Source organism: Cupressus sempervirens, chromosome 4, assembly GCF_028749045.1.
Source record: "Cupressus sempervirens isolate cs-2001-9-10 chromosome 4, ASM2874904v1, whole genome shotgun sequence".
NCBI lineage: Eukaryota > Viridiplantae > Streptophyta > Pinopsida > Cupressales > Cupressaceae > Cupressus > Cupressus sempervirens.
The window spans coordinates 15,268,601-15,291,326 of NC_143121.1; the positions used below are offsets into that span (position 1 = coordinate 15,268,601).

At 35.5% G+C, this 22,726-nt stretch overlaps 1 pseudogene; it reads left to right on the forward strand.

Moving 5' to 3' along the window:
* The first annotated feature begins 1,958 nt into the window (after positions 1 to 1,958).
* LOC149559694 (la-related protein 6C-like) lies at positions 1,959 to 18,912 on the forward strand (annotated as a pseudogene).
* Positions 18,913 to 22,726: the final 3,814 nt, after the last annotated feature.

The window sequence follows — 22,726 nt, forward strand, 5'->3', positions numbered from 1 at the left end:
AGACAATAATAAATAATTAGAACATGTGCCTCAAGAACCAAATTATTCAAGTTATAGTTTTTTCAATGTGGACCAAAGGAAGGGTTAATGAGGAGCAACAACATATTCCCTTCAAAAAAGAAATCCATCATGGACAAGTAGCATCATTTCCATGAGGAAAAAGATCAACATGGGTCAAAACAACTTTCTCAAATAGAGTCTCCAATATTGGAGTGCTCCAAGATATGGTAGCCTCGTCACCTATCAAAAAATGAGCAAGGTGTACGAAGTCATACCATGAATAAATCGCAACTAGGAGCATACACCAAGGAGACAAAGAGATTGGAATGGGCAATCACCATAAAATATCATCCTCGAATTGAGGAACAAAGTGGGACAAATAGAGGGAAACTCCATAAATATCAACCTTTCAAAGTAGAGCATATAGAATCAAATTGAGGAAAACTCCATATAAATATTAATCTTCCAAAGTGGAACCAATAGAACCAAATGGAGGGAAAATCTATAAAGAAATTATCCTATAAAAGTGGAACAGATAGGATCAAATGGAGGGAAACTCCATTGAAGTAAGTGCACACTAATAATAGGTTAGAGGGGTACTCCATGGGCCAGACAAGGTAACTATGAGTCAGTTTAAAACTATCAGGTCCACCATAGTTAGCCTTAATAAATTGGCTCTCGATGCAACTTACAAAAAAAGTATAATAAAGGAATGGTATTAAACCATGAAATGCTACTATGAGCATAAAGAGATGCTATAAAAGCATACAACTGCAACCATGTGCAGATAGATCAATTAAGTCAAATTATTAAATAATGAAGGCAATAGTGTAAGATAACTCATAAACCTGAATAATTTGAGCTAAATAAGAAGTATTTGGAAGAGCAATAAGCATAAATTATTAGATATCAGGTAGAAAACTCCATTAAGGGTAAACATAAGTACTTAAGATATTTTATGCAATGGAGTCTTGAGCATATGTATTGTAGAGAAGAAAAAAAATCATTCTAAATTAATAAAATCACAATAGCTTGTATATTTATCAGGGTATATATGTGGGCCCCCATATATACTTGAATAAATATACTTAAAATATGAAATCCTATAATGAAACAAGGTCATATCTGGCTCACATGGAAGCCAAATTATTGATGGAACATAAATATGTGTTCTAAAAGAAATAGACTTGAGGTACTTACCTTGATGCTTGATCAAAATTTTTTTTAAAATATAAATACCTATATTCACAAAAAAAAATGATAAAATTTCTATCATTTTCTCTCCAAATTCAAATTTATTAAATTGCATTATAAGATTTTAAGAATGGTGACAAGAATCATAAGATAGGTGAATTTTAAAAAAAAACTTTAATAGAAATTAAGATATATAAGATAAACCAAAAATTATAATTACTTGTTAACATTAATACAAATAATAATAAAGGAGCAGAACAATAATGAGATAATGTTACAAAAGAGAAGAATAAATATGATTAATATAAAATTTGTTACAACTAACAATGCAAAGAAAAGGTTAGTAAATAATAATAGAGTTTAGATCTTGTAGATAAGAATCTAGAAAAAGGAATAAATGAAGAGAGAGATTAGAGACCTTACAACAGACACTGCAACATCTAAAAAATGAAAAAAAATGATACCAATTAAAACTGCTTCTGTTCATCATTACATGAGGCACCAACAACTCGATAGCCTTTAATTTTAGCAAGCTGCCCTACAACAAGCCCCATTGTAATTCACTAATGAGTGTATCAACAAGTCCTTCTCTCCATGTAAACTCATAAGTGATAGACAATAGAATCCCCTGGAGAATCAAAAATTGGACTTGGCCAAAAATGGTCAGTCGACAGAACAACAAAAGGAAATGGAGCAACCTATGATTACATCCTCCAACTGCACTACAATACAAATCATGTGGAGTAAAGAGTGCACAGACATGGATGCAGGTGAATTGAACTCGACTATATTGAGCACTCTGATAGAAAATAGTGGGGGGATAATTTATCAATATCATGATTGTGTTAAAGTTCTTTAAATTGTCCTTGTATGCACATAGCTTTCCTGGTTTGAGCTGAGAATCATTCTATCTAGTTGGGCCTTGGTTCAATTTGGGGCAAGCGAAGTTGGAGATATTAAAAAAAACTTTGAGAAAGGCTTTTGCCACCACCTTTGGTGCAACTGGTTGAGCAGCAGCACGAGGCCGAGCCTACGGTTGCTTCTACTTCTTCAAAATCCCTGGCTGATGAGTTAAGGCAAAAGGTTGTCAAATAGGTGGAGTTCTATTTCAGCGATGTGAATCTTCCTACAGACAAACATTTAATGAAATATGTGAAGAAAGATCCAGATGGATTTGTACCTATTTCAATGGTGGCATCTTTTAGGAAGATAAAAAGTCTTGTCAGCAATCATGCATTGGTGGTAGCTCCACTAAGGTCATCTTCCTAGCTAGTTGTTAGTGAAGATGGCAAGAAAGTGAGGCGACTGCATCCATTACCTAATATTGACATTGAGGAGGTGCAGTCACGCACTATTGTTGCAGAAAATCTACCAAGTGATTATTCCATCCAAAATTTGGAAAAGCTTTTTGGTGGTGTTGGTAATGTCAAAATGGTACGTGTTTGTGATCCTCATGGGTATAATGAATCTAGCTCATCGTTAATGAAACCTTCCAAGAATGATATGCTAGGTAGCAACAGGTTGGATGCTCTTATGGAGTACCAAACTATTAAACAAGCTAAAAAAGCTGTTATGGAATTAAATGATGAAGGAAACTGGAGAAGTGTCCTACAAGTACAATTGCTCTGCAAGTGGATGGTCAAGAATGGGCATCAAACAAAGCACAAAAATTTGACAATGCTAATGTGCATGGGCACAGCGACAACTGCTTGAGCGAAGGTGCGACGAATACGCCGTGGGAATCTGAAGCAGAAGCACGGGAAAGATGTGGCAGACACTTTCAAAACCATGAGAGAGGCTCCAAGACCTTTAAAATTGATGTGCAGTGTAAGAACCAGCTTGATATGCTCAAGAAGAAGTACAAGCTTTCCTCAATATTATAAAAGATTAATTTCTAAAACTCATACTCTATCGAGACGGTATACCCTAAATTCTAAATCCTTGTTCTAGTGAAAAAAAATCATAAATCTGAACATTGTTTAGTTATGAAAGGTTGTAACCCATCAAAAACTAGCATATATTTAAAATATTAGGAGCAAACAAAAGTTAATCGGGTTTGGTGGTAAACCAGCCAAACCCAAAAAGAAGAAAAAATCATTTTCTTCCAACTTAAGACGATTAAAATAAAAATAAAAATAAATTAGTGAAATCTCTCTCAAGAGTCTCCTTCGGATCATACCTTCATGCAAACATTCAAAACAAAGATTAAACTACTCTGATACCATGTTAGAAATGGAAAAAGAAATATGGAAATAAGCAAAAAATAGGGAAGAATCTAAGTGAGTTAATGCATGAAAAGATATTACCATAAAATAGGAGAGAGAAAGCTTCAAGATCCAAGACCGTGAGACAAGATATTTGGAAAGGAGAAAGAAAAGAAAACCCCTTTTGACATTATGAATGAGGCATGGAAAGCCTAAAAAGGAAGAGAGAGAGAGAGAGAGAGAGAGAGAGAGAGAGAGAGAGAGAGAGAGAGGAATCACTCATACAATAATTGAGAAGAGGAAGAAACCTCATTAGAAATGAGAGAGGAAGGTCATCTCTTAAATAGAGATGTGAGAGAGGAGTTATAAAATAACTCCCATCTCTATGAATGCAACCATTCATAAGTGTGTGAGGCCAAGTGTGAGATTCCTCTTAAGGAGGAATAATCTAGATTACAAATTACAATAAATATTTGTCCTCACATATTCCACTAGAGGACAAAATAAGATGAAGTGGAAAAAGGACAAAAAAGAAATATATTAGGATACCTTGGATTATATCCTAATATATTATAACAATAAATAAAGGAGGTCTAACCTTGGTTTATAAACACACCAAGGAAAGATTACAACTTCTAACATAAGAAAACATGTGCCTCCATCACTATAGGAAGGTCTTGAATGATTCACCTAGGAGTTGGTTTGTGTTACATAGATCAATCATTGTAACCTCTCTTTCAATGTTGTAAGAATATTGGGTGATAAAAATGGAGGCCAATTGATCAAATATTTTGATATTGGAGGGTAGCTTGAAGGACCACTCCATGGCTTGTCCTTTGAGACTCCTAGGAAATAGATGCATTAAGTATGTTGTGTCATGGAAAAACTCCATGCTTAGCATATAGAATAGCCTCGGGTGATCTTGTGGATCCATTGTGCCAAAATATTTGTCATACTTTGGTATCTGCACATTTGGAGGAAAAGGTGTGAAGGTAATGTTTTTATCAAATGGCAGGGGACACACCTTTTCGAGGCTAAACTCTACGGATTGTGTTTTTCCTCTTTTCATCTTTTCCATTTCTAGTTGCAAGTCTTGCAATTTTTGTGTGACTATGTCTAAGGGTGACTCTTCTCCATCTTTTTTTAGGTTAGTCACATCAAAATTGGATGGCAATTTTGCACCTTGTTGTGCTAATGTGACTATCTATCATTCTTTGTGTTTTTCCATAATCTTGTCCATGATATCGACAAGTTCAAGATTTTGCTAAAAATCTTCAATTTTAGTTTCGATACTTCTTTCATACCATGCATCAATGAACCTATTGCAACTAAGGATTCAAAATTTTGATCAAACAAGGGTGACTTGTAAGTAACCATGTTCGGCAAGCAATCTATTGCTATAGTAGATTTGAGGAGGTTTAGAGGTTCTATGCATTTGATGGTTCTACTTGCTATCCTAGCACTCACTCATATGGGCGATCATTTTGGTTTTTTTGGGATGCTTGTTTTGTGTGGTGGCATGAAAGGTAAATTGGATTCTTTTAGTGTCCAGGCATTATTCAAAAGGTGAAATCTTTTGTTGACCATGATTTGTTTGTAGTGACAAGATAAATTAGACAAGGCATTTGCCAATGTTGGTAGAATAAGGTTCACTTTTGCGAAGTCGGGTATGGATGTCTGTTTCCAAATGTTCCTAGCTTGATGTGCAAAGTGAGGTAATGGTAACTATTGGATTGATGATCATGTAGCTTCACTTGTTTTCAAAAGATGTTTTCAATCAGACACATAAATTTTCAGACTTTATAAAATACTAGCACAAAAAAGGGTATCCAAATTTATTGTTTGTTCACAAGTATCATGTTTTTGCTTAGATTCATCACAAGAATGGTCAGATGCACTATTTTAGTGATCAAATGCATTATTTCATTACTTAGATGCGTCACAAGGATGGTCAGATGAATTTTTTCAAGGCTCAAATGTGTTTTTCTATGCGCATATGTGTCATGATAGAGATCAAAAGCATTATAGGAATGTTCAAAAGCACTATTTCATGTAGTGTAAGTTCAGCAATGTCTTGGTTTTGAGCTTGGTTTCTTGGTACCAGTTTGAGGTTTTTCCTTCTTGAAGGTTTATGATCCACACTGGTGTTTGTTATTAAGTTTTAAAACACTTCCAAGAACAATAGCAATAGAACCAATGCAAGATGTAAAAAATACACACAACTAGAAATGGAAGAAAATGGCTTCTTGATAAGGTTATCTAAAGGTTGGTGACTAGTGGGTCTTACTGTTCCAACTATGTTTGAATTTACCTCTCTTGTGACAGAGAGCTTCCCACCAATGCCAGGGAGGTTTGGCACAATCCTTAATGGGACTACTAGAGGAAGGTTATTTTTGAAACACAGGTGGCTTGCATTCAATTAAGAATGCAAGATTGGGGGCAATCCCTCTCACTGGCCCTACTAAGGTAACCCAAGAGGTAGCCCTTCTATGGCTAGATAATCTTACCTAGTGAAAAGAAGGAAATTGAAGTCACAAACAGGTCTGGGAATCTGATCAGTGAAGAAGAGTGAGAGCATAGCCCTACTATTTTGGTTCCCCAAACATGAGAAACACAAATGATTATTTACTAGCCCTTATACTATTGAAGATAGGGGACTCCTAATTAGGCTGTGTGTGGGTTCTTTCCCTTCTTTACAGAAGGTTGGGCATTCTGATCAACTCCAAAGACTTAAGAGCATAGGCCTACTTCTTTATCAAATCAAAAAGATTAAATTTTCTTATTAAACTATGTTTGAAATTTTGATAAATGCCACACTTTTAATTGACAAGAGCCATGGTCCACCTACCTGAATCAAAGCTAGAAAGGGCTAGGTGCATTTTTGAGAGTCTTTATTCCTATCGCACATTTCTAGTAGCCTTGTGTTTGTGATTTTTGATAGATATAATAGTTGTGAGCTTGGAAACACCTTTGAAAGTTTTCTAATCTTGGTATGAAGCTTGTCACATGCTATAGAACCTGCAAAAGATCAGACTCAAGTACAACCATAAAACAAGAGATTCAAGGATCCACTATGCATGAAAATGGAGATGAAAACTAATCTAAATGATAATAATACAAAGCAATGCAAGAAAGGAAAGGTTATAATAATCCAATACTAATCTATGAAAAGAAATATGGATTTAAGCTAATATGCAAATGCAAGGATGAAAACTCATGATGGACGCCAAGGATGTATGAGAGAAGAAGACAAGAAGATAGAAGTTCTCAACAACAAGCTTTAGTATTTAAACTCCTTCAAAAATCACTCTCCAAACCTACAAAACAAAAGTAGCATAATAATGGATCTAATAGAAGAATAAAAGATTAGCAAGAAAGCTTGAAGAACAAAGAGGCTTTAATACGAAGCCCCACGGTGGGTGCCAATTTGTACACAGTGTGAACATGTATTCATGAAACCTTAGTGTAGAATAAAAATGAATTGATGAAAAACTAAACTAAACCCAAGATATCATCATCAAAATGTAATCTCTATGAGTATCTCATGTTTACCTAACTAAAACTACTAAAATAGGTCTCAAATCAACATCTTAGTGATAGTTCTAGAATGAGAGAATGCTGAAAAATGAATATGCAATGAACTAACAAGTGATAAATGATGCCAAATAACACAAAATAATGATAAAATTCTATAAAAAAAAATGCTAGAATAAGAATGCTAAATAATGAATCAAAATGTACCTATAGTGCAAATGCCTAAGACTTGGGTCTATTTTGCTCTTGAATTCTCCTTCTATTTATAGGATTTTAGAAGGGGTTGGGGTAAGAATTTGAGTTTTCCCCTTTCACTTGGTGGGTGAAAGTGAAATTGAAAGGAGCTCAAGGGTCTTGATTGGAGGCTCCATGTGATTTTCACGTCAAAAAAAATGTCTCATGAGAGATAAGAGAAGGATCTCAAAAGTTATGATTTGTGGCTAGATAAGGCTTTATTTGAACAAAAATGTCTCATGAGAGACAAGAGAAGGAGCCCAAAAGTGATGGTTTGTGGCTAAATATGACTTTTATTTTCAAGAAAAATGTCTCATGAGAAACAAGAGAAGGAGCCCAAAAGTCATGGTTTGTGGCTAAATATGACTTTTATTTTCAGCAAAAATGTCTCATGAGAGACAAAATGAGGAGCCCAAAAAGTCATGATTTGTGGCTAAATATGACTTTTATTTTCCACAAAAATGTCTCATGAGAGATAAAAGGAGCCCAAAAAGTCATGATTTATAGCTAAATTTTGATTTCTTTTAATTCTCTATATAAAATGAGGATTTTTATTTTGTGAGAATAAGTGGATTTATTGATTTAATAAAAGTTCCCTTTATTCTCAAAAAAAATATTTTCCCTCCCTTTTTCTTGAATTTCATTTTATGATTTTGAATTGCTTCTCTCCTCTTTTGAAGTTGATTTAGGTCTTATTAATTTGCACTAATTGATCATAATTATGTGATTTATGTCTTTGCCAATTTTTGGGTGTCTATAGATGATTACCTTTTGCCAAAGGAGTTTGTTATTTATATTGACAACCATGCCCTTAGCTTCTTGAAATCTTAGGAAAAGTTAAGTGTTAAGAATATCAAATGGATGGAGCAACTACAAGCATACTCACTCACATTGAAACACCAGAAAGGTCAAGAAAAAAATTTTGTTGATGCCATCAATAGAGGGGTTTTCTTAATTGAAGAAATCTAATTATAGAGTATTTTGATTGATGCCCTCAAGCATCTCTATGAAAGAGATCTAGATTTTGAAGAAGCATTCAAGGTTTGCACTAAATTGATAGGAAAATATCATACTGATTTTTATTAATATATTATTTAAAATGATCTTTTATTCAAAGGTTCTCAACTTTACATACCAAGATTCTCTATGAGGCTAAATATCATAAAACCAAAGCATTGTGGTGGCATGGGTGGTTACTTTGGCATTGATAAAATATCTGAATAGATTAAGAGGAGTTTTTATTGGCCTAAAATGTCTAATGATATTAAGAAATTTGTGGAAGGTTACACTATATGTCAGCAAGCTAAGGGTGTATCTACTAATTAGGGGTTATAACAACCCTTGCCAATATATAGTTACTAGACCTTGGGAGTGCATCTCTATGGATTTTGCAATGGGGCTTCCTAAAAGCAAAGAAGGATTTGACAATGTGTTTTTTCTTGTAGACAAGTTTAGGAAAATGGTGCACTTTGTTCCATGCAAAAGTACTAATGATGCCTCACACATTGCCAACCTTTTCTTCAAAGAAGTTGTAAGAATTCATGGCTTACCAGAAACAACTATTTTAGATAGGGATGTAAAATTCCAAGAGTATTTTTGGCATACACTCTAGAATAAATTTGGCCCAAGTTTAACCAATAGTTCTTCTTATCACCCACAAAATAGTGGCCAATCAAAAGTGGTGAATAGATCACTTGGAAACATCCTTAGGCTAAGCAATATAATTAGAGCTGAGATGTTAAACTCTCTTAAGTAGCATTTTCTTTAAATGATTCCTTGAACAAGTCTACTGGCATGACACCTTTTCAAATAGTGTATGGTCTACATCCTAGAGACCCATAGGATCTAAGAGACCTACCATAAGAATTTAAAGATAGTCCTCAAGGAGAAGACTTGACAAAACTTATCAACCAAGTCCAAGAAGATGTAAAGACTAGATTGAAAGAAATAGCTCAACAATATAAAGAACATGCAAATAAACGGAGAAGAGAAGTTCATTTTTACATTGGAGATAAAGTTTGGTCATACCTCAGGAAGGAGAGATTACCAAAGGGAAGGTATTCTAAGCTATACATGAAGAAAGTTGACCCATGCATAGTTTTGCAAAAAATGGGAAAAAATTCTTATGAAATATCCTTGCCCACTACATTGTCTATTTCCCCTATCTTAATTGTTGCTAACCTAACTCTCTTTAAAGGTAATGTAGATTGCAATGTTGTGGGTATAAGTTCAAATAATGTTGATACATCAGATTTTGTCACAAATCTCTCACCTAACAAAATGATGCAATTGGAGAAGATCTTGGCATCTAAATTCCTTAGGAAGACTAGGACTAAAACATACATGTAGTAACTTGTTAGATAGAAGAGTTTACCTAACATTGATGCTAATTGGTTGACTGAAGAATAGATCCTTCAACATGGCACTGCAATTGATCAACTTGACTCAAGTGGCAACTTAAGATCTAAAGATAATGGGGAGTATTATATAGGAGCACCCCAATAAATATTCATGAAATGGAATGAAAATACCACTTTTGAAATGTTTTAAATCCTTAAGATTGATTAGGAATATTGGCTATTTCATTAGACCCATTTGTGAGACCTAGTTCCAAGATTGGTGTACTATAAGCCCTTGGTCAACTATGGTCAAAGGTGTAAAATAGCCTAGAAAATTAGGATAGTTATTTTTCATGTTTTAAAATGTTTTATTCCATATTGGATCACATAGAATCTAGTTTAGTGAACCTAGTAAAAAAAAATGCACCAAAATTGCAAAGCTGTTAAAAGTTGTCGAGCAACTTTTTAGCAACATTTTCCTAAATGTTGTAAATTGAATCCCAATGGTCATATATGGTTCAGATAGTTTTTATAACCATTGGGAAGGACTAAATTAGCCCACTTATGTGGGTGGTATGCACAAATGTGTAATTTTACCTTGAAACCAATAAAAATATCAAGTTTTTATGCCAAATCTGATGTTGTAACATGTTGTATGGATGCCGTCTGACATAAAAGTATGGAAATATAGTGTGGCTGGATATATTGGTGAATATTCCTTTTTTTTCACTTAAAATGAGGTCCTAATTTCTCCTTCAACTCTATATATTACCATTTTACTCACTGTTGTCATCATTTTGTCTCTTTTTCGAGGGTTTCATCTATTTTCTCTCATACCTTGAGATTTCACAATGGAAATTTAATGGACTTCGGTGGGATACAAGTTAGGATAATATATTTTAAGTTCCTTTTGGTTTTAGGACAAAATAAACAAGTTGAGGAGAGAAACTTGAAGCCCTAAGCATGCAAGATCCATGTGCATGCCAAGAATTTGTAGCAACAGCTCCCATAACTTGACTTTGAGAACATTTCAATGCTTGAAAATTGGTTTGTGATCATATTAAATGACCCCCATCATGTTCAATTTTTTGGAAGGAATTTTTTTTCAAGGGGTAGGGTACTTCCTTTGTTAATGGAGACCTAATTGCCTATATTCTTAGGCGAGCCTTAAAAAACTCAGTTGCTACATACTTGTCTTGATATCCCAAGATTTCAATATGTTTTATAGACCCAAAAAGGTTATCCAAATTAGTGATTCTTTTCTTGGGTTGTGATGAAATGCTTGTGTTAAATTGAGTTTCCATGTTCAAAGCATACAAGCGTAATCTTGAGTTTGTGAAGTAACCGAGCAATGGAAGTTTCATAGATTGAACCTAATGTTGGATTCATCTTAGTCTAGACCTAAATATTGCATTTCCATTCATGGAAGTAAACCCTAGACCTTATATGTGTTTTGGGGGTTTTCTGTCAAATAAGCCTTTTGATAACCTAAATAGAAACTAGAGATTAGTTGTCTTTGTGATAGGTTTCCTTGTGATTGGGGATTCCTTAGATTGATTTGGGTTGTGATAAATATTACTACCTTATCAAATACTCATAATAGGTGTCTATGTCTAATTGTATTGATAATGACACTCATTGTTCTGTAACCTTCAATGAAGAGGATTCTAGGAACCTTATTTGTTCTCACTACCTGGTTATGTTGCATCACATGCTTTCTTTCTTGCTACCCTCTTGTACAACTTTCTCTTCTAACCTATCCTTAGTTTCATTCTTAAATTCTTTAGAATCACTAACTTGTATTGTCTTTCTTCTTTTTTCTAGTCCACCCGTGGTCTGCTTGACCATTTTCTTGGTAGATGGTGTTTATTCTTGCTTAACCTTCACCAATTTTTCTGACATCCCTTGGAGAATAGGTTTTTCCACCTCTAACTGCCTCCAAGGCTGATGACTTATTTATCTCACTAGAACTACTATCATGCCCAAATTTTACAAGATAAAACTCAACCAACAATTTTTTATTTTTTTTGTGTCAGGTGAACTTAATAGTAAAATATATAAATCTATACTTGTTATGAACGTTCTAATGAATGGTGAGAAAATCATTTTAACCTATTTTAAATAATTTTAGCTTAAACTAACATGCACCCACATATTGGACTTAGACACTTCCTTGATATAATTACAAAAAAATAAACAAAACTTAAGTCATCATTCATAATTCTAAAATATATATATATATATAATTCACAATCTAGTTAGGATTTTAAATAAAATTAAAATCCTCTTTAAAAGGAACAAATCTTAATAGTATCTCAGATAATTTGATAGTTTAAAACCTTTTAGTTAAAACTTTGAATTTATGACATTATGACATAATAATTTTATTATTATTATTATTTTTAAAATTAGATTAATGTTACTTGTTTTATCAGAGCATTACAACGGTTATTATATCATGATTACTAATGAACACACCTCTCTCAAATTCTAACTTCAATATTTAATCTTCTAGTTAATAATAACATCATTACCTTATAATAATTAAGATTACCTTTTAAAATTTATATCTTATAGAAAATCAACCCACTTAATATTACTTGCTAATCTACTACAACTATTTAACCCACATTTTAAAATTTAATATTTCCCTTCAATATCACCCCATCTTACTATATTTTAGAAGTTTCTATATTTTAAGTGACCTTTTGGGAGAAAACTTGTTAGAAACATTCTAAAAGCATTCTCAATGATCTTCAAGAAAACAAAAGTATGGAGGGAAACTCTATTTCATAATCTTCATTAAGATATAGAAAGCCTACAACCTAATTAGGTTTCTTTTTCAATTTCTTTTTTTTTGAAAGTTTCTTATTTCTCTTCTCGTCTTGTTTTATGTGCTTAATAGCTAGCCTTATATATTTATTTTTCTTGTACATTATTTCTTATTTGGTTTGCCTTGTGTTGTAGATTTTATGGAGTGCTAGAAAGTGGAGGAGGCAACCCTTATTTTTTTTGTTTTGTTCTTCTTCTTATTTCTTTTAAATAGGATCTTAAATCATTATGGCTTCCCTTGTGTTTCTTGATGCAGGTTGAAAGTGGGGCTTTAATGGAGGATTAATGGTATTGAACATTTAAATCAGAGAGCCATGCTTGTCCATGCATGCACTCTCTTTTACCCCCCTTTTTAATTTTTTATTTTTTTTCATGGCATCATGATGCCTATATTTTTATTGCTTATTTTTATTCATGTTTGTAAGAGGGATTTTAATGGTCAAAATGTAAGGTTAATTATTTATTTAGTTATTTGATTTTGTTTTCAATTAATTCCCTATTAATTAATTAATTATTCAATAGTACCAATATCCTCAATGCAAAAATAAGTTGATGTATTTAAATAACTTTTAATTTAGTATGACATGTCATAAAAAGGACAAAAATTTTAAGGTTTAACATTGCTAACTATCATTTTTTTATTCATTTAATTAAAATCCTGACCATCCTAATTAAAATAAATACATTCTCATTTTTTTAAAAATACACTCTTAACACAAACAAATTACTACTACCTACCACTATATTAGCTACCCTTAATAATCACCTACACATACCAGCATCCCAAATAATCTCTATTCCCAAAGTCAGCCCCTTTCCACATCGAATTCCTATGTTGTGGCACCATGTGCCCACTCTATCTTCCCACTAATGGTGAATAGTCATAGGTCCCATTGACCTTTCCCAATGCACTAGTTTCTTAAAATCAATTTACATGGTACAACCCTTCGCTTGCACTCCCCTTCTGTTGGCACTTGTAATATTGCATTTACTACAGAAGCTTTAGGTTAGGATATAATGGCTCCAACCAGCGGTGAACCAGTTGTTTCTAGTGTTCATGCTTCTACTTCAGACTACCATGGCACTGCCACCGAACAAATGCCCATGCAAGTTTGTCCTGAAGGTTTTCCACGAGGTAATCCTGATATTGTCCTTCCTTTGCAAGAATTTGATGTTGCATCTGACTAGTTAGAACAACATACCTTGATAGGGTATTTTGTTGGTAGGACTGCCCCTAAAGCTATGCTCAGGGAATGGGTCAACAAAAGCTGGACTCCTCATGGAGTCTGCCTTGACGCTATGCAAAACCTTACCAAAAGTTTTTTTTTATTTCACTTTGCTAACCCGTCACAAGTAGACATAGTTTTTACCAATGGCCCTTGGTCTATGCATTCCTTTCTGCTTGTTTTTTAGAAATGGTCTCGAGACTTCTCTCTCTCGGATGATGAAAAGCTTAGGGTTCCTGTTTGGGTCAAATTCTCAGGTCTACCCTTGCCCTACTGGCCTTTTATTGAGTCTATTGCCCAAGCCCTTGGAAAAGTTGTCACCAAGGAGCCAGTGAAATTTTTTAATGCTCACCCTCAGCGGCATGTTTGCATTGAAGTTGATCTTTCTAAAGATCTCAAGGATTCTATGGAAATATAGATTAGTGCTCAAACCTTCTCACAAAAGGTGCTTTACTTGAACCTAACTAACACCTATTATAGGTGCCAGTCTACAGAACACAAGATTAGGGATTGCCCTTTGGCTATGCCTAGGGTCAAAACCCAGCCTAAAGTGATGCCTATCAAACAGGTCAAAGGAAAAAAAGAAGAATGGGTTATTGTTGGGCACAAGGGCAAGCCTGCATTGAATCCTTTGGCCCCCAAGCCATCCTATGCGACATTTACCATGATTCCTCTTGCTTCCATCAAAGTGTCAGCACCTACTAGCATGGAGACACCAACAACTTCCATTGCACTTGTTCTGATTTCGAAGGTTTCAAACCCTGCTGGTTCGTAGGGGATTAAGGTGGCCACTAGGGCCTTGTCCTTGGCTAGGGCTCATTCTCCTCTTGAAGTCTCTTACATAGTACCATCAGCAACAAAGCATTCTCGTAGTCCTCCTGGACGTATAGAGATATTAGGGGTAAAATGACAGGTTGTAAGTTGAGAGGATTTTTCATCTGACTTCCACCTGGTTTCTACCTTTTTGTAGAATAGTTACTCCTCTCTAGAGGATGAGGATGAAATGGAAGAGTGCTCATGAACTTCCTCTCTTGGAATGTTTGAGGTCTTACAGATCTCCCTAGAAAGTTCTATGTCCGAGATACCCATCATAGACTTGCGAATTTAGATTTTCTTTGCTTACAACAAGTTTAGATTTCTGGTTTCATGCTTTTTGCATGCTGAGTCATTTGGCAGGATAGCATCATATTTTCTTCTCAACATGAAGCTGGCCGAGGTGGTGTAGTTACTCTCCTATCACCTCACCTTAATTCTGCTATTATCTCACATGATTTTGACCCCACACACCGTATTATTTGGCTTTTTCTTTCCATTAACAATCATTCTTTTGGAGAAATTAATGTTTATGCCTCCAATGATGCTGTGGAAAGGGCACAATTGTGGGTTTGGCTTGCTGACAACTTGTCACCAGCTACTTGGGTCCTATGTGGGGACTTCAATATGGTTGAAGTGGCCTCTGACAAAGATGGCATTCTTTCTTTTCGTTGGATAGCTAGGGAAAGAGAAGCCTGGTTTTACATGTGTCATAAATTGGGCCTTTTTTATCCCAATACTAGTTGTTGTCATGATAGTGGGGCCTAGCACACTTGGTCCAATTTTGAAGCCGGTCTTGATCGCATATTGAAATGTCTTGATCATGCTATGATCTTGACGCAATCTTTTTTTTTTCCTTTTCTGAAGATCATGATCTACCTGTCATTCCCCTGATAGATGTGACATTGTCAGACCACTATCCCATTTATTTTGTCATTTTTTGGTAAACAACTATCTCCAAAGTTGCCAAGTCTCAATTCTTCCTCAACACATTTGTGTTATTGCATGCTTCCACCATCTCCCACATACAACATGTCTAGAATTTGGAACCACGTCCACATTCCCATCGAGGTTGGATTCAATGGTAGAATGATGCTATTACTAGAACAACTCAATTTTTGTGCATCTACGGGTGTCAACTAGCAATTTTTAGAAAATGTTCTTATGAAGCCAACACCCTTGCCCTCAAAAAAGCCTTTGAAGCACTCACCTTCAACCCCTTTGATGTGGATCTACAAATTTAGCTAGCCAAGCTTCACCGTGAAAAGAAAATTGCTGATAACTATGTTGCCCGAGGAGCTCAAATCAAAGCCCGTCTCCACTAGTTCGAGGTTGGCGACAAAGCCTTGAAGGAGTTCTTCTAGGCTCTCCGAGCCTGTCATAACAATGTTGGGATTAAAAAGATAAAATAGGGAATTGATGTTCTTTCTAGTCTACCTAACATCCTACAAGCTTTTTTTCTTCACTATGAGAATGTCTTTGCTTCATAAGGCCATTCAGTTGCTCAGGAGGAAGCTCTCAGAAAGTGTATTACTATTACTCCAAACTGCCTCGTGGCTGAGCAACATGCTTTCTGTGAGAAACTTCTTTCCCTCTAAGACCTTAAAGAGGTAGTTTACTCCATGGTGAGTGACAAATCCCCTAGGTGTGATGGACTTCCCTATGAATTTTAAAAACATCTTTTGGAGAAAATTGGTCCTGATCTGCACAAAGTCTATCTTGAAGCATACCATTCTAAAAGCTTAGGAGTGATCATAAATAAAGGCAATATTAAATTCATACCTAAAGTTGGTGATCTTGATGACATCTACAACTAGAGGCCCATCACCCTCCTGAATGTGTCTTATAAGATCATTGCTAAGGCGCTCTCTCTCAAAATTTGCCATATGCTTCCTCTAATTGTGCGGCTTGAACAAACTGGCTTCATCAAATCCAAGTATATTCTTGACAACATCATTGCTATCTGGGAAGGTATGGAATGGGCCCATAAGTCCAAGCATTAGGCTATCTTTTTAAAGATAGATTTTGCTAAAGCCTATGATCGCATTGAATGGCCTTTCATTTTGGCTATGCTTCAAGCTTTGGGTTTTGCTCTCAATTTCCTTCAATCTATGGAGATGCTCTTTGGTGATGCTAATGCTTGCATCACCATCAATAATTCATAATCTGAAGCTTTTGGACTATTTTGTTCCATCAAACAAGGTTGTCTGCTAGCTCCAACACTTTATGTCCTTGCTGCAGAAGGTTTTGGTTATTTACTTGCTCACTCTATGTCTTCAGGACTTGTACATGGCATTTCCTTACCTGATTCTTCCTCCCAATTAGTCAATGGTCATTTTGCTGATGATTCTTTTCTTACTCTTCTTGAAGATGAAGAAAACATAAAAAATGCGTTAAATTGTTTGGAAACTTTTTGTCAAGCCTCTGGCTCTGCCATTTAATGGCATAAAATGCTCTGCTACTGACAGTCTTTTTTGCCAGCTCCACCTTGGCTCAGCCAATTCCAATGGAAATGGGTTACTCATGGAGAAATCTTTTTCTTTCTTGGCATTCCCTTTTCTTTCCAGGCTTCCCCTGTGGAACTTTGGAATGCTGTGCTTACAAAGATTAGCAAAAAGCTTGATTATTGGATCACTAAGCCACTTTCTCTTGCTGGTAAATTCCAGATTTGTTCTAAGATTTTGGCTACCACCCATGTGTATTATTCTTCTTGTTGGGCTCACTCCAAAGTTTCCTATCTCAAATTAGAATGTTTTCTCAGAGATTTTCTTTGGGCCTCTGGTTCTGACCATCATGGTTTTCACAAAGTTGCTTGGGATTTTTGTTGTCTCCCAAGGGAATTTGGGGGTCTCAGTGTGCTTTCCACTCGAAAGAAGGGCCTTGCCCTGTATGCTAAATGGATTATTAGAGCTATTTATGGAGATGAAGCCTAGAAAATTCATGTTAGGCATTGCATCTCTTTAGGCTTTCCTGCTAACAGACCAGCATGGAAGGGGATTGGTTTTCAAACCCTTCTCACTATGCGTGAACCAATGGTCATATAGGGCTCTTTTGTTATAGAGAGCATCTAGAAAGCCTAAAAAGTTGTTAAACCTTGGCTTCATTGGGCTGGTGATGAGTTTTGCAATGGGTTGTCCTTAAATCAAAAGAACATTTGGTGGTCTCTCCTGTTTTCCTTCCAAGGTACTCCTCTTGCCAAGACTCAAGGTGCTAGTGCTCTACGTTTCTTTAAACATGACATCTGCACTACCAAGGACATTTTTTCATGAGTCACCATGAATTTTAGGTCATGGGAGGATATGCAAGTTCAATATTTCCTTGTTCATGCTGATCACTAGACTTATGACCTTCTGTTGTCTTCCATCCTATGCACTTACTTCATAAAGTGGGGATTCAGTCTATTCGTCCTTGGTGGTATGATTTGAAGTGGTTTCCTACCACTCCATTTACCAATTATAAGCCCAATATGAGATACAGATGGCTTTTGTCCCACCTTCCGATGGTGGACATGCTTAATCAATGGTGGCATCTGCATTCTTCACTTTCTCAATGGAGAAAATGGTTTGACACCATTTGGATTTCCATTACAAAACCTAAGATTGCACACTTTTCTTGGTGCCTTGCCTTCCAAGGTCTTCCCTTGGGGCCTCAGCTCAAGCACATTGGGGTTCCTAATCTCAGATGGCCCTTCTGTGGTCAACTTGAGTCCTTTTTTCATTTTTTTAGTTTTGCAAGCGTGCTCAGAATTATTGGCACTGGATTCATGATATTTTCAAGCCCTTCAGGCCCGAACCTTTTTAATGGCACATGATCCTACTGGGTGATTCCCCCATATTTCCTTGAAAGTTCTCCCAGATTTGGTATACTTTCAGGATGGAAATTTTGTTTTCTCTGTGGAAAGATAGGAATGCAGTTTTATTCACTCACAACTTTTTGGGTGTTAACATTGCTATGTACACTAAGGCATGCATTTGTAACAATTACATTATGGAGATATAGGTGCAAGCTAATAAAGTTTCCCTGGAGGTTGCACACTTACAGGAATTGTTAAATCATTGGGGCAATGCTCTTTGCACCATTTCCAGAGTGCCTCTAGATGCCTCGACCAATGCCTGCTTGTCTCGTGGTTTTTGTTCATGATGCAAGTCCTTTGGCTGCCATTCACACACACCATGCTCCTAGGGTCCCCGCCACTGCTCTCCCAACAGTGGTCATGATGATTGGAGGCACCGCTCCGCTTCCCCACCATCTGATGGTTTTGGCTAGTCCCTGGCTCCCCCCCCTGGGTGGGCTTCTGGCCGATCTCTAGCTGCTCCCCCTGGATGGGTGCACTCTGGCAAGTTTCCTCGGCTGGCCTTGGAAATTTCTCCTCCACAGCCAGACAAGAAGGATGCAGAGACTATGACTACCCCAAATCCTATAGATGCTACTGACGGTTGGACTATTCCCAATCTGCCTCACAATTCCACTGATGCATGGGGATTTCCAGATAAAGATAATCCTCCTCTCTCTACTGGTACTACATTGGCAGCCTGAGGTTGTGTTTTTTTTTTATGAATAGTTTATAGTTTCTGGCTGAGACCATGTTGTTTATTCTAGCTTTGATCATTTGAACTCTTTCGTGGGGTGATCCTGTATCCCCGGCCCCTTTTTTGTGAATTTTAATCTTAGTAAATTTTATTAATTTAAAATGACTAGTCATCAAAAAATATCAATTTACACATCACTGACATTCATTCCCATCATTCATCTATACCTCATGTTTCCCTAAACTCTTATCTCCTCACTAGGTATGGAGTGTTGGTTATATGTGCCCTACCATATTTCTTTTCAAGTGTGTTTAGGCATCCAAAGCAAGAGTATGCTTTCTGACTTTTGTCAGAACTATGACTATGTTTGCTTTTTTTTTAAAACCCTTTTTAACTTTACTTACTCCTAGGAAGATGAGCACCTTGTTATGTAGTGGGTAAATATACAATTTTTTTAAAGCTTGATTCTTTTATTATTATTAGTTTATCACCCTAAGATATACCCTCTATATTTATAGGTTGCCCTATAATAGCTTCAAGGATATCCTCCTAATATTTTATTGCTCTTTATTCTTGGCAAAAATTTATTTCTTCCTTCCATACATTTTCCAGAGAGAAAATGTGCACATTTAGGTTTAGAGTTCTAGTGGTGAGTTTCATCACCAAGTTATTAGATTTAATTTTCTTTCCATTTAAATCATAATTTGATAATTAGCTTAATATCATTACCTACCATGCATATGAATATACTAAAGTTAACAATGTTGTTAAGATTACTTGAAAACATGGAAGCATAAGCTTGCATCCTAAGTTTATTTATACCTAAAAATTGCAAGACTACATCTATCTTATCCATTACATTTAAATAAGATCCATTTTAAACACATCTGTTAGATCAATTCCTTATATAAAAAAACTTTAGATGAATTTACCTGACCAACTTATCTACACAATGGAGCTTTTTTTTTTTTCTTTGTAGAGCAATCATAACTGAGTGCATTTTCCATCTATGACTCAAGAATGAACATTACTCAACAATACCTAACATTTTCTAGGAGGATTATACATTAAACTACCTATTGAAATGGATTAACTTGTAATGCAATTATGTCATCAAATACATTCATCTCTTCATGTCATTAGATATGAATTATCATCTTAACATAATGACCAAGCTATACTTTCACAAGCTTTACATTTCTAATATGAAATAATAATTCAATGAAACAAATAAGATGTAGGTTTCTCCTTACAATGAAATGCACAATGTCAACTTTTCTTTTCTCTTTCAAACAAGAGTTCAACAAGATTATCATTCCAAGCTCTTTTCCATTTCTCCCTTGACCACAAATCTATAAATGCATCACAACAAAACAACAAGGACCATGGGTGCTTTCCACCCAACCATAGGCCTCGAAAGAGACCACCCCCGCACTAGGGGAACAAGGCTCAAACCAGGTTACACACATACATCACAAAATTTTGCATTAAGACACAACAAAAAACACAATCAACACCCTTCCATGGCTTGCACAATGATTCACAATTGGAATCATAAAATTTTGGGTGAAGGTGGGCTCTTCAAGGAGGAGAAATTCTAACATCACAAATATCATATTGCCAATGTATTTTGCCTCTCAAGGCCACAACAACATAAACAACATATTTCCACTGCATTGCCTCTCAAGGCCTTCAAAACAACCATCTTCTCCTCATCCACCAAACCTCCTTGTACATCCCAAACAACAAGATTCACGGCCATGATGGAGCCCATGCTCCATGATAATAACAACCTCATCATGAGGTAAAAACAAAATTTTCTTTCTCACTTGCAATGTCAAAACCAACTTATTCCCTTCACCCAAGGCTTCTCTGCCCTCCCGAGGGTGAGTGAAGCCTTCACACCCATAATCACAATCAACACTCACATTCAAACAAGAAACAACAAAAGAAAAATGAAGAACAACAAAACAAAACCAAGAAAGGATATCCAAAAGCACAAAACACATTCACTTCGTCCCAACACAATGACAAGCTCATAACACAAGATTAACAATGCAATGCATACTCCATTGATAACTTTTCACACTTGCAGATCTTATTATCCATACTAAAGAAAAGGAATAAAAGAACATGTTTAAGTCACCAACCTTGGTCCAAGCTAGGGTAAGGATAGTTGTAGAAGAGCTCTCTTAATCTCCCTCCACAACCTAACTATCTCTAAAATTAGAGAGTGGGTAGACACCCCACTAGTTCGGCCAAGACCCTCTAATAAAGCCTTCCCACTAACTTATAATAAGAAAAACACTAAGCCACTACTTCTTACAAACTTGTCTCCTCTGGTTCTGCTATATTTGGTTTAGTGGAAACATGGAAAAGGACACATGTGACAAGTCCATTTTCGAAATTGGTGGAAGAATGCATGGATAGAGGGGGGCTCTAGGCTGTCTAGTCACTATCATGGTCAAAATAGGTACTTAACATGCTATAATATCACATGAAAAGCTTATTTTCACATAAAAGACACTTTGGGACCACCTAATGACCCCTCAGAACTCTAGCCAAGTCCAAATTCGAATTTCCTTTGATTGAGACTTCTCATGGCATTTTTTTCTATGTGAGGTCAACTTGGGTACTACATTGGGGTTAGGTTTAGGTTAGGTTACTTCTTGCCAAACCTTGAATGACATGGCATATCTGTCAAATGACACACACAAAACAACACATTACATTAAAAGTGACTTAACTCCAATAATACATGAACTAAGCTATTACACACATATACAATTCACATATATGAAATAAAACACATTACAATGAGGTTTGAATATTTTCCATTGATTCAACCTTGGCTATGTCATGTTTGTAGTAGTTTGAGCCTTAATTCCCCTTTAAACCCATGGTCAAATTTCCTGCACACTAAACTCAAGCATTAGTAGTCCAAGAAAATCATGTAAACAATAAGTACATAAGTGAAATAATCATTATCTCATTATACTTGCATATATTTCATCATTTCAAATTAACCTTCCCTTTCTTAATCATTTCAAATATAACCAAGGTTCAAAATATTAAAATATCAAAACTTACATATCACATTCAACATTTGAGTTCCATACTTCATTCTTTTTAATTAAATTACTTTTTCTAATAATTTCCATGTAAAATGCTCAAAATACTATAACATCAAACTTTACTTATCATAACATGGTCAATTTAATATTCTGAATAGCTTCATAGTCTATTTTTATCATTGCAACAAGATGTTGAATCCACAACTATTGAATCCTTAGGTATGCGGGTTAGGTCTCAATGCATAACAAAATTTATCTTTTAACTCTAATTTCCACTTTAAACATTACATTCTTACATTACAAGCATTTCTACCATTCACTTTCGATTAAAGAAATGTCAATAGCTTAAAACATGAATAGAATCATTAAATGCATCAATTAGGTCATAATATGTAGAAGTAATTGCTGATCATCAAAATGTAGATATCTAAATGACATAACCCTATAGTCTCAAAAGTGTTTAAATACATAGGATTAAAATCACCATAATGCAATTATCTCATTGGTACTATCATGGATTGGGTGAGGCCTCACAACTACACTTGTGCAACTACTACATAAGGTACAATGGGGATCTACACACAAGGTTGGGCAATTGTTACACCCTTAGATGTTATTGCAATAGTAATTAGACTTTCTCCCATCATTTCAAATTCCCCACTTGCCTTCATCTCCAGTACTATGCCTTTAACCTCATTAAACTCCTCACAAGTCATACTTGATTCCTTAAGGATAGAGACTGTTACT